The following is an 11,435-nucleotide window of genomic DNA, read 5'->3' on the forward strand; positions in this document are numbered from 1 at the left end:
CTTGCAAACAATGAAATAGATAACTTATTCTTTAACAAGCATGCTATGCTAATAGATTTTCATTAAAAAAAAATTTACACGAGGACGTCAATAAAACCAAATTCGAATACAGGTTAATTAAAATTTAATTTATAATATTTAATTTTAAATTCATTTAAATTGAATAAAATAATAGTTGGATTTCGTCATAATATTCTCAATAGCTTTTTAAGGTCATTGACTTTGGAGAAGAAGACAAAGCCGCTTTGTAAGGTGGATTCTCCATCAAGGATAATGAGAAGCCGGTGGGTTTCCTTGCCAATTTTGTTATTGTCGCTAGAGGTCATTAATAGATTTGAGGTTATAAAGTGTTGCTTGAGGAGGTCGAAAGAAATAGGAGAAGTTTGGATGTTGATTCGAGATTCAAAAGAGTTTTAACTTAGAGGAATTGGGATTTTAGTGTGCTTACGTGGGTGGTTGACTTAACAATTTTGGCTTGTTGGTTTGCTTTTCCAACAACCAAAATTGAGAAAGAAGAAAAATAAAAAAATAAAAAATAAAATAATTAGATGAAAATATAATTTGTTTATACTACAAAAAAAGTAAGTGATATTGAATCAACTATATATTTTAAAAAGTTACAAAAATATCATTTGATTACCAAAATTTATGCACGATTTTGACTAATGGTGAAAAATTAAATTTTCAAACTTAAAAGATAGGAACAGTAATTCATCAAAGCTTGGTTGGGAAATAGTAATTCCTCCATTTTTTTGGCATGTACTTGGAGTCTATGTAATGATAAGTAGACATAACTACTGCCAAACTAACATAACAGAATACAAAATTAAAAATAAATTATGATTACAAATGTTATTTCCGTCTGTCTTTTGGGAAGCGTAATGAATTCACTTTAATATGCTAAATACACAACCCCAGTCTGAGTTTTGCCTTCGCAACAACCAAAAACATTTTAATATTTGATCAAAGGCCAAACGGCTATTTCCCACCCAAGGTTTGATGTTTTTTCAAATATCCCCCTTTAACTATGGAAACACCAAACATTCACCTATGATCGGTTAAATTTAACAGAACCCTAACGCCTGAAAATTTTATCTCTTTTTACCCCTCTAAACTTTAAAAACTAAAATTTTCCCCAACCTAAGTTTTAAAAAATGACAGTTTCACCTAGGGTTTCATTTTAAAATCTCCGACGACATCTCCGTCTCCATTGCCGACGACCTCTCCCTCCCGAAGCATCCTCTCCTTTCGGCGATCTCTTTTCCTCCTATTTGGAGGCTCGATCGACGTCGAAGATGCCTTGAGAAACGAAGAACTTCATATTTCTCGATGGAAATTGTGTTGTTGTTAAATTGTTATGATAAATAATTATTATGGTCGATTAGAGATAATAAAAATATATATATATTATTTTATTTAAATACCCCTGGATATAATTATTCTAAAATATTTTTTTATATTACTTGTTATATTAATTGAAAATAAAATTATCTTTGTTTTTAAAAAAATAATAAATAAAGATATAGTTATAATAAAATCAATATTACCTTGGTAATATTTTAATATCTAAGATAAAATTGATAATCAAACTAGTATTTAACCAAATGTCCCCTAAGTGTCTCTTGGATTCCTTCAATAATATACAAAGTCTTAATCAGAGGGGTTAATAAAACTAGTAAAGTATCAGAACTTTTAGAGATAAAGTCTATATTCAAGTCTTTGTTACGTGAATAAAACTCTGACTTATCCGATGCAATGGTTATGAGTCTAATTACTGTACTTGACATTATATGTTCAATCAATTTGAATGATTCCGGTTAAAAAAAACATATATATGTTCAAGGTCTTGCTTCTCCAGGAAAGCAAGGCTTAGAATATAATTTATAAATAATTTAGGTAAACAAGACACCATCATTTGAAAGTGACCAAATTTTGTATTAAATCATTTGATTTTTTCTGCAATATTTTTTCACCTAAATAAAGTTATCAATTATTAACTAAAATTAGGACTTCAGCTGAAAGATTAGGATAGAAAGGGGGTTTTGGTGAAATAAAAGAAAAAGAGGGAAAAAACAATGTAACTGAAATTTTCTTAAAATTACAGTTTCTTTGAAAAGGTGGTGAAAGTTTCAATATCTCAAATCAACCCATCAATGGAAAATATTAACCTTCAGAAAATTTAAACCATTAAAAGTATTCACAAATTTTATGTGGGTTTTCTCAAGAACCAACAATTATTTTCCACTCAAATTATTCCGAATGATTATATTATTTTTTTGTCTGGACTTTTTTTAAAGATAATAATTTATCATTTTGACAATATTCGATGAAATATAGTCATTTCTCCCTTTTCCCAATATAAAAACTCTATATAATTAAAGTCTCTCTTCTCAATCAAACTGGGTAATCATTAGGGGGAAATGAATAATCACAATGCAAAGTATTGAGACTATGAATGGCAATATTTTCAATCTTGGCGGCCCAAAGAGTGACCAGGCTGTCAATATTTTGGAAAATTTGCCACAAAATTGTCAAAAAGAATCAATCTTTTTCTTTTTCACCCCGGTCGACAAGTCACATAATCAAATCAAAATGTTAAATTCAGAGTTTAGCCCACGATTAATGAAAACCATGGTTGAATCAAAATGGTTTTACGTCTGTCTAAATCATTGATTTGTAAATAAGAAATTAAATTTGAATAATCACATCATAAAATTTTTAAATCAATTTAGTTGACTATTATGTATTTAATCCCAAAACGGATTTGTAAATGTGGGGCCTTGAATTCCTTGTTCTCTTTATTCGTTTTCTCTTCTATATTTTCTCTTTTACTTAGTTTGATTAAAGAGAAAACACGACAAGAATTAAAAAATGTAATTCTTTCATTACACGGTGAAAGGTATTGTCAAATATTGATAAGATTGTTAAGGTAATCAACTCTATATACGAAGAAGGATGTGCTCCTATTCATTTGACAACTAGCATTGGCAATGCATAAATTTTTTGGAAATTTTGCCAAGGGTAGAAACTTCATAGTTATCTTCAAATAGCTTGTAATGTGGTGATGTTGATGGGTTGCAAAAATTGACAAATTTGGTTAGCAATGATTGATTGGGAAACAAATGAAAATTGCGATAAGGTAAGTGATGGTTTGATAATATGAAAAGGTTAGTGGCAACGTATACTTTGTGTTGGTGGGATTATTATTAAGAAACTACTGATTACATTTAGATTCAAAACTAGTAAGAGATTTAACATGCAACAAATGAAAAAATAGATATAATTTAAGTTGTCTTAGTGGATATCTTGAAATAACTTAATCAACTGAGATGTAAATCATTTCCCTCAATTTGATAATGACATTTGTCGTCATTGGTCCATGTAGAGGTTTGACCATGTGAAGACGATAATGGTGGTTTCTATGAAGGAGGATGATGGTAGATTTGAAATGAAAGGTTTCAATAACGTTAAGATTTGAAATAGATAGTTTGAGTGGTGGTAGAGTTTAATACACAATTTTTGGGGGGTGAAGTGTTATTTAGTTTTTCAGTAAATAAGAATATATTTTTGTCTTTTCACTATTTTCTAAAAAAAAATTAATGAATTTTATTAACGAATTTTATAAATAGATTTAAAAAATCAGAGTTTTCAAACCTTATAATATGAAAAATCGCTTCATCAAAGTTTGGGTTCGCCATAGTAATTCGGCCATTTAATATTTCCAAATCCAAAGCCGAGTCCAAGCCCAACCAAACGATCACCGTTCAGTATCAAATATTAAAGAATTTGTGAGGTTTTTTATTTTTCTAAAATATCTGAGAAATTAACTTTAAATTTTCATTAAAATTATTGGTACTATTAAATATTATTAATCCGCACTCACATGCCACTCACGTGACCTAAAATTTGACTTTCAAAGCTCATTACAAAATTATTAAATAAAATTAAAATATTCAAACCGTTGTCTTTGTTTAAACTTTTTCGTTATTTTCTTTAAACTTTGCTAACAATGGTGTTTTTCGTTATTTTCTTTAAACTTTTTGCGTCTGGAGTCATGGCTCAGAAAATGTTGGTTACCGTTTTGGATTTTTAATACTGGACAGGGTAGAGCAGTGGGCGATGCTGGGAGTTTAGTGCATAACATATCATCACCAGCATCATACACTTTTCCGTTACGATCGAGCAAAAGAAAATAAATATTGGACAGAGTAAAGCAACAGTGGATGATGCTGGTGATGATATATTATGCGCTGAACTCCATTAGTGGACCTTGCCGGTTTAGTAAGCGGTGCTGATGGTGTGTGTTTGAAAGAAGGTATTTGTAAGGCTTTTGATTTAAAAAAATTCTCAAGGTGCTGCATTGGACTAGTGATGGAATGATCAATATCAACATTGATGTTTCTAAAACTATATTTGTTCACAAGAAGACAAACAAAAATTTAAGTTATTTTCATTTCTTATTTAAATAAATAATAATACTGGCTTGATAATGTGAAGAACGTAAAGGAGGTCATGTTCCCTGTCGTGGTGGCAAGTTGACAGGCTTGTTACGGGAGTGAAAATTTATTCGCCAAAGGATCATTTCGAGCCCACCAAGTTTTGATGTCTTTTTAAAGCTGTATTTAGAAGATTTACAAAATTTAAAATCTCGTTTATATAAATAGAAATAAAATTATTATTTTATTAATAAATCCAAAAATCTTTAAAAGTTTATATTAATTTGTTTTCTTTTAATTTAAAATATTAAATTTGTTTTTCAAAAATAAAATTTTGAAAAATCACTTTTTTCCTTTAGGGTTTCAAAATCCCCTGCCATTTTTTGGAATAAGTAAAGATTTACGAAGGACTTATAAACTATTGAAGAAGACATTCGCCGACGAAGTTCTTCGTCTCCCAAGGCCAAGCCGACGTCAATCGAGCCTTCAAATGGGAGGAAAACATTCGCCGGAAGGAGAGGTTGCTTCGGGAGGGAGAGGCCGTCGGCAATGGAGCCGGAACGGTCGTTGAAGATTTCAAAATCAAACCCTAGGGTGAAACTGCCATTTTTTTAAACTTAGGCTGGTGGAAAATTTTAGTTTTTAAAGTTTAGGGGGGCAAAATTAAATTCTATTTTAGTTTATTTTTAATATTATGGCAAACATGATGATTTTACCCCTATCACCGTTAGGGTTTGGTTAAATCTAACCGGCCATGGGTAGGTACTTGGTGTTTCCATAGTTAAAGGGGGGACTTTTGAGAAAACATCAAACCTTGGGTGGGAAATAGTGGTTTGGCCTAAATAATAATATGTTGTTACTGGCTTGATAATGTGAAGAAGAAGCGGAAAGGAGGTCATGTTCCCTGTCGTGGTGGCAAGTTGACAGGCTTCTTACAGGAATGAAAATTTATTCGCCAAAGGATTATTTCCAACCCACCAAGTTTTGACCTGTTTTTAAAGTTGTATTTAGGAGATTTAAAAAATTTAAAATCTCTTTTAAAGAGATAGAAATAAAATTATTATTTTATTAATAAATCTAAAAACCTTAAAAGTTTATATTAATTTTTTTAATTTAAAATATTAATTATTTTTTTCAGAACTAAATTTTTAAAAATCAATTTTTCTTTTAGAGTTTCAAAATCCCCTTTTATTTTTTGATTACAGGCTCTAGTTCTTCCTCAACCGTCAATAATGGACGATTCATCCTCTTAGTTGTCTCGTCGCTAGCAGAGATAAAGTGTTGAAGTGTTGTCATTAGTGGTCGGAGATGGTGGTCGAACAGGGGAAGAAAATAAACCCTACGTTTTGAAGAAAAAAAATGTTACTTTTGAAAGTTAAAAAACTTTAAGTATGAGTGAAGTTATTAGTTTTTAAAACTTATAAAAAAAATATAATGAATTTTATATATTTTTTAATATTATTAGTAAAATAACGATTTTTTTCATATCTCTAGTAAAAAATTTTAACAACAGTTAATCTATGAGTAAGATTTTAGATTTTCCAAATCTTGCGAATATAACTTTAGGAAGGTATCAAAACTTGGGTAAAAATAAGTCTCTTGGCCAAATTTATTAGTTTTCTTGAATATTATCACAAATATTTGCTCTCAAATTTTTTTTACAGTTACACCATTTTCACAATTGATAAGAAGACTTAAATTTACTGTTTTAAATTTATTTTTTAGAAATTCACCGTTATGAAGTTGTTTAATTCTTGTAGAAAAAAATATTCAATGTGACAGTGAAATCTGAAATTTTAATGTCCTCTTGGAGGAATGTAATTTACGAGTGTTGAAGATTTTAAATTATTTTTATTTATTTGAAGTTTTTGATTTCTTCAATTTAATTTGGGTTGAGTGAGCTTTACTTGTTCTCGGATGGTTCGGATACTCTTCCGTAGGCCCGCTGTTTTTTTGGTCAATATATACTTTAATTACGAAAAAAAAAAAAAAAAAAGATTTCATCCATTGTGAGATAGGGCTAGACTCGAGCCGAGCCAGAAACGAGCCGGGCTTGGCCGAGCTCGAGCTGACTCGGTAGATTTTTTTTTAAATTTTTTTATATAAAACAACGTCGTTTTGACCAATATATATTAAAAACGATGTCGTTTTGATAACGAAAAACTAGTCGAACAGAACTTGAGCCCGAAACGAGCCGGTCTTAGCCGAGCTTGAGCCGGTCTTAGTGAGAGAAGACAAGTCAGCCTCGTATTATGGTAACATAACTTCACTCTATGATCACCTTTGAAGCTAGCTTCAACAAAACACCAGAACTTAGAGACTTAATGTTTCACTTTGAGCTGCAGGTATGGTTCTGTTTTAATGGGGGAAGAGCTTACTAGCTTTAAATCTGTGATGAAATCATTTATGGTTTTGATTGTAACGGCATTAGCCATGGGTGAAACATTGGCTTTGGTCCCTGACCTAGTAAAAGGGAACCAAATGGCGGCATCAGTCTTTAAAGTGATAGACCGCAAGATACAAGTAGTAGGGAATAAGGGTGAAGAGCTAACCAATGTAGAGGGTACAATTGAGCTAAGAGTCGTCCATTAACAGTTAGCCTTCAAGGCCTGATGTTGTGATCTTCAAAGACTTTGATCTGAAAGTGTACGCAGGCAATAGTATGGCCTTAGTCGGACAAAACTGATCCGGTAAGAGAACTGTGATTTCTCTCATTCTTTGATTTTATGATCCAACAGCCGGAAAGGTGATGATTGATGGTAAGTTTTAAGCTTCTTTCTCCCATGCTTTTTGTTGTTGTCAAAATTGATTCTTCTAAAACATGTTTCACTTGATCAAACTGTTACAGGCATTGCTATCAGAAAACTCAATCTCAATTCCCTTCGGAAACACATTGCACTTGTCCAACAAGAGCCTAATCTTTTCGCTACAACAATCTACGAAAACATCCTTCATGGGAAAGAAGAGCTACTGAAGCAGCTAAACTCGCCAATGCACATTCCTGGATTAGCGCACTTCCTGAAGGATACTCAACCGAAGTAGGTAAAAGAGGGGTTCAATTATCTGGTGGCCAAAAGAAAGGAGTAGCCATTGCCCGAGCTGTACTCAAGAACCCATAAATTCTTCTACTAGATGAAGCAACCAGTGCCCTTGACGTGGAATCTGAATGCGTTGTGCAGCAAGCGCTAGAGAGATTGATGCAGAACTGAACAACAGTCATCGTGGCACATAGGCTTTCTACCATTAAAAATGCTGATGAAATATCCCGTCATTCAAAATGGGAAGATAATAGAGAAAGGGATTCATTCAAGTCTTGTAGAAAACAAAGAGGGAGCATACTTTAGGCTGATAAACCTTCAGCAGTTTCTTAGTTTTTGTCCACAAAATGTTGAGAATTTGGAATATTGGAAGCATTAAGTATTTCTATCATAATATAATGATTATACATGCTCATCCTATAATATATGGAAAAGGCCTTTCTATTGATCATGTGGCCATTGTTTGGATTCTGAGAAAGGTAGATGGAATTTTGACTTTTTTAAATTATATTGTATTGCATACTTTTGTATTATGCATTTGAAATGGATGCTCGAGTAATCATATCATTGAGGACACAAAATTGAGTCTAACAATATTTTCCTTCTTTGAAGAAATGGTATTTCTAATTTTCATAGTCCAATCCTTTATCCCAAAAATTTCTACAAGAAAATTTGGTGGGTTACTAGTATAGTTTCCCATCCTCTTTACTGAAATAATTTGTTTTGGAATATCATATGAGTGGAATATAGGGGGAATCCTTTACATTGGTAGAAAGAGTAAGGAAGATTTGAATGTTATGCAGGATGCTAAAACAATAATTTATATTATTTAGATACTTTTAATTTATAATTACATATAATTTATATATTTAAATTATATACTAAAAATATATACACATAATTAAAATATTATAAAATCCTGATTGGGTCAATAATCGTACATGGGAAACAGATAAAATATGAAGTCCCTATAATTAGGTGAACTGCTGGGTGAAAATCAGCATTGGCAGAAGAAGCAAGCTGACAAGATCGAGTTGCCATCTCTTGGATATTCATATGTAAAGTTCAGAGACAAATAAAGAATTAGTAATTAAGTGGGAAAATAGTTAGGGTTTTCGTTGACTAAGTTTGTACAATGTTACTTTATTACGTATAGGGGGGTTTGATTGCATAATTGTAAATCTTATTTTGATAATTTATTTTTTATTATTTATATTAATTTATAAATAATAAAATATTTTTTTTTATTATTAATGATAATATGGTTATCACTCCTATTTTAATTTTACCGTTATTAACAGTTGCAACACCTAATTATATTAAAGAAAAATGTTTTATATACATATATAGTTTTGGGTGATTAATTAAATATTTAATTACTTTATTTAAATACCTAATTACGAAATAAATATTGTTTTATTGAAATATTCAAATATAAAAGCCAAACCAACTGAACCTTCCTTCACGCAATAAATTACTTGTACGAAGTTTCTTTGACATGCACCGAATTGTCCCCGGCAAGTTGTGAGTTTGTCTTTCCAAATTTTGTCTACTTCTTGTTGTCGAATGGTACTTCAATGGTGGACTTTTGCTCTTCTATTTGCCTGCAGTCTTGATCCAAAAGAAAAGAAAGTTTGAAAAGCAATCAACAGATCGACTTGAGGATTTTACCCTATGCTTGCACATTAAGCCAATGAGGAAACAAAGGCTGAAATTTTCTCAGATGTTACCGTGTTTATATTATCTTAAAGCCTTGAGATAACTGTACATAAGTCAAAACCAACCAAATCAATAAAATTAATCAATGTCAAACAGACCTTTATTTTCAGTAAAATATTTGTAAATATTGCTCCCTGCGAGTCCAAACAAATCTAACGTCAACATGGAACTAACAAATATGGACAACAGTTTGAAGATCAAAAGGAGCAGGTAAAACACTTGGCCTGTATATTGCTTCCTACAGTGTTTCATCATCAGAAGCTAAGCCAGATGCTGCAACCTTCGTAAAACAAATTGAATTTTATTTTATGGATTATCAAGTGCAGTGTCGCCATCGAAGTTTCAGTAGGTAAAATTTGGTCGGTTTAAGTAACTCAGAGATCAAGAATTTAGCGTATGTTGACTAGTTAACATTAATGTTTTGTAAAATTTCTGCAGATATATCTTTTCAGATTAGCCTTGAAGAAAAATAAATTAAGCTTTGAAATATATATAAGTTCTCTTACATTAATTTTCCCACTTTCCTCCCTGGTTTCTATGCAAGTTTACCAGGATATAATTAGAGTGGATTGAATTTTCTTGGCGGCCAAACATTATATACGAAGTAAATTGATTTAAAATCTGAACAAATCTCAGTGGGTTGCCATGCATCCAACAGAATAAGGACATGAGTATCCTATTAAAGAAAGGAGAAGGAAAATCATAAGTCTGAATGTGCATGCATATGCATACAGTCCTTAACAATATGACACAATGATATCATAGGATTATGTCGCTTGCTTAATTTAATTTTACGTTGAATTTGAATCATTTATGTCAAACTTGGAGGTAATTAGAACTGTATTGGCTTTTATAAAAGAGTATTTTTTGGATGAATGGGTGATCAACCTCGCAATGGTCGTAGGGCAAGAGCAGTTAAAGACTGCGGCCTGGCTGCATGATATAAAATATTAAGGTAAATAATTGAGTAAGAAAATGACAAAGAAGATGACCAATGTGATGAGGGTTGAGGATTTTCAGATGAAATTATGCAATAAGTATACTTTTTAATTAAGAAACTTGGCTGGTTTGTTACAACTAAGGTTGGTGAGCCTAGCAGGAACTTAAGCAAAAATGTTGTATGGGGATCTCAAGGATTATCAAAATTGATAAAACAATAGAATTTTCAAAGTGAAGGTCTGAGTTCGAGCTTTTACCACGTTTGTGAAACCTTAACTTATATTGTACGATAGTTATGAGTTCAATCATTATGTCTCAGGCTTACATGTCTAACAAATATGAACAGAGTCTCTGTTTATTAAAAAAAATGTTGTATAGGCATACTAATGAGTAAATGTTCGTGGTTATTGGTTTTGGTGTGTTGTTGATAGTTGAGGACACGCTCTAGTTATGGGTGTGCGCAATATAGCCAAGACGACGACATTGAAGGGAGACTGGGCCATCCCTATACAAACTAGTTAAAAATTAAAACCGCTCCTCTGATGAGTCTAAGATAAGACGAAACTAGTGACTCTAAGTTATAATGTAAGTACATATAAGATTGATCTTTAATAAGACAATATAAAGGATGTCAGGTATGTTAAAAAGTTGGCTCAATCAAAAGTGCCTAAATGTTTGGTGATAATATTTCCAATATACAACCCAATGAGCGAATGTATCTCAATCTTACATCTCAAAAACACATCAATATTAAGATTGAGATTAAATTATAAATAAACATACACTTAATTTATATTTAAAAAAAAAAAACCCATTTTGTATTGAAATATATAGATTTTGGAAGCATTGTAATATTAATCTTAATTAAAGAGTTTACTTATTGTATAATTTCAATGACATTAAAGTGTTTTATTTTTATAAACGTGACAGAAAATCGAATTCATATATAATCTGAAGATTTTATAAACGTGACAGAGATTCAAATCTAAATCTTTCTCTAAAAGTTTTAATACTTTACTAATTTTACTAACTTGAGTATTATTATTATTATTGTTATTATTATGAATTTAATGTCATTTAATTTCTCCTGGTGTTCTCATTTTGGTTGAATTAGAGTCTGGAAGGTAAATTGCTAGGGCACTTCCTCCTCATTATCTTGGTTTCAAAAAGCTAATTAAGATTATAAAAATAATTACAAGGAATGAAAATGTGACCTCATAGGTTTGAATTTTCGTCTCCCTCATACACCTATAAATAAAACCTCCATTGCCCACCATGATGTATCTTCAACCTCTATTTCTAA

The sequence above is a fragment of the Mangifera indica genome, chromosome 14 (assembly GCF_011075055.1).
Source record: "Mangifera indica cultivar Alphonso chromosome 14, CATAS_Mindica_2.1, whole genome shotgun sequence".
Classification (NCBI taxonomy): Eukaryota; Viridiplantae; Streptophyta; class Magnoliopsida; order Sapindales; family Anacardiaceae; genus Mangifera; species Mangifera indica.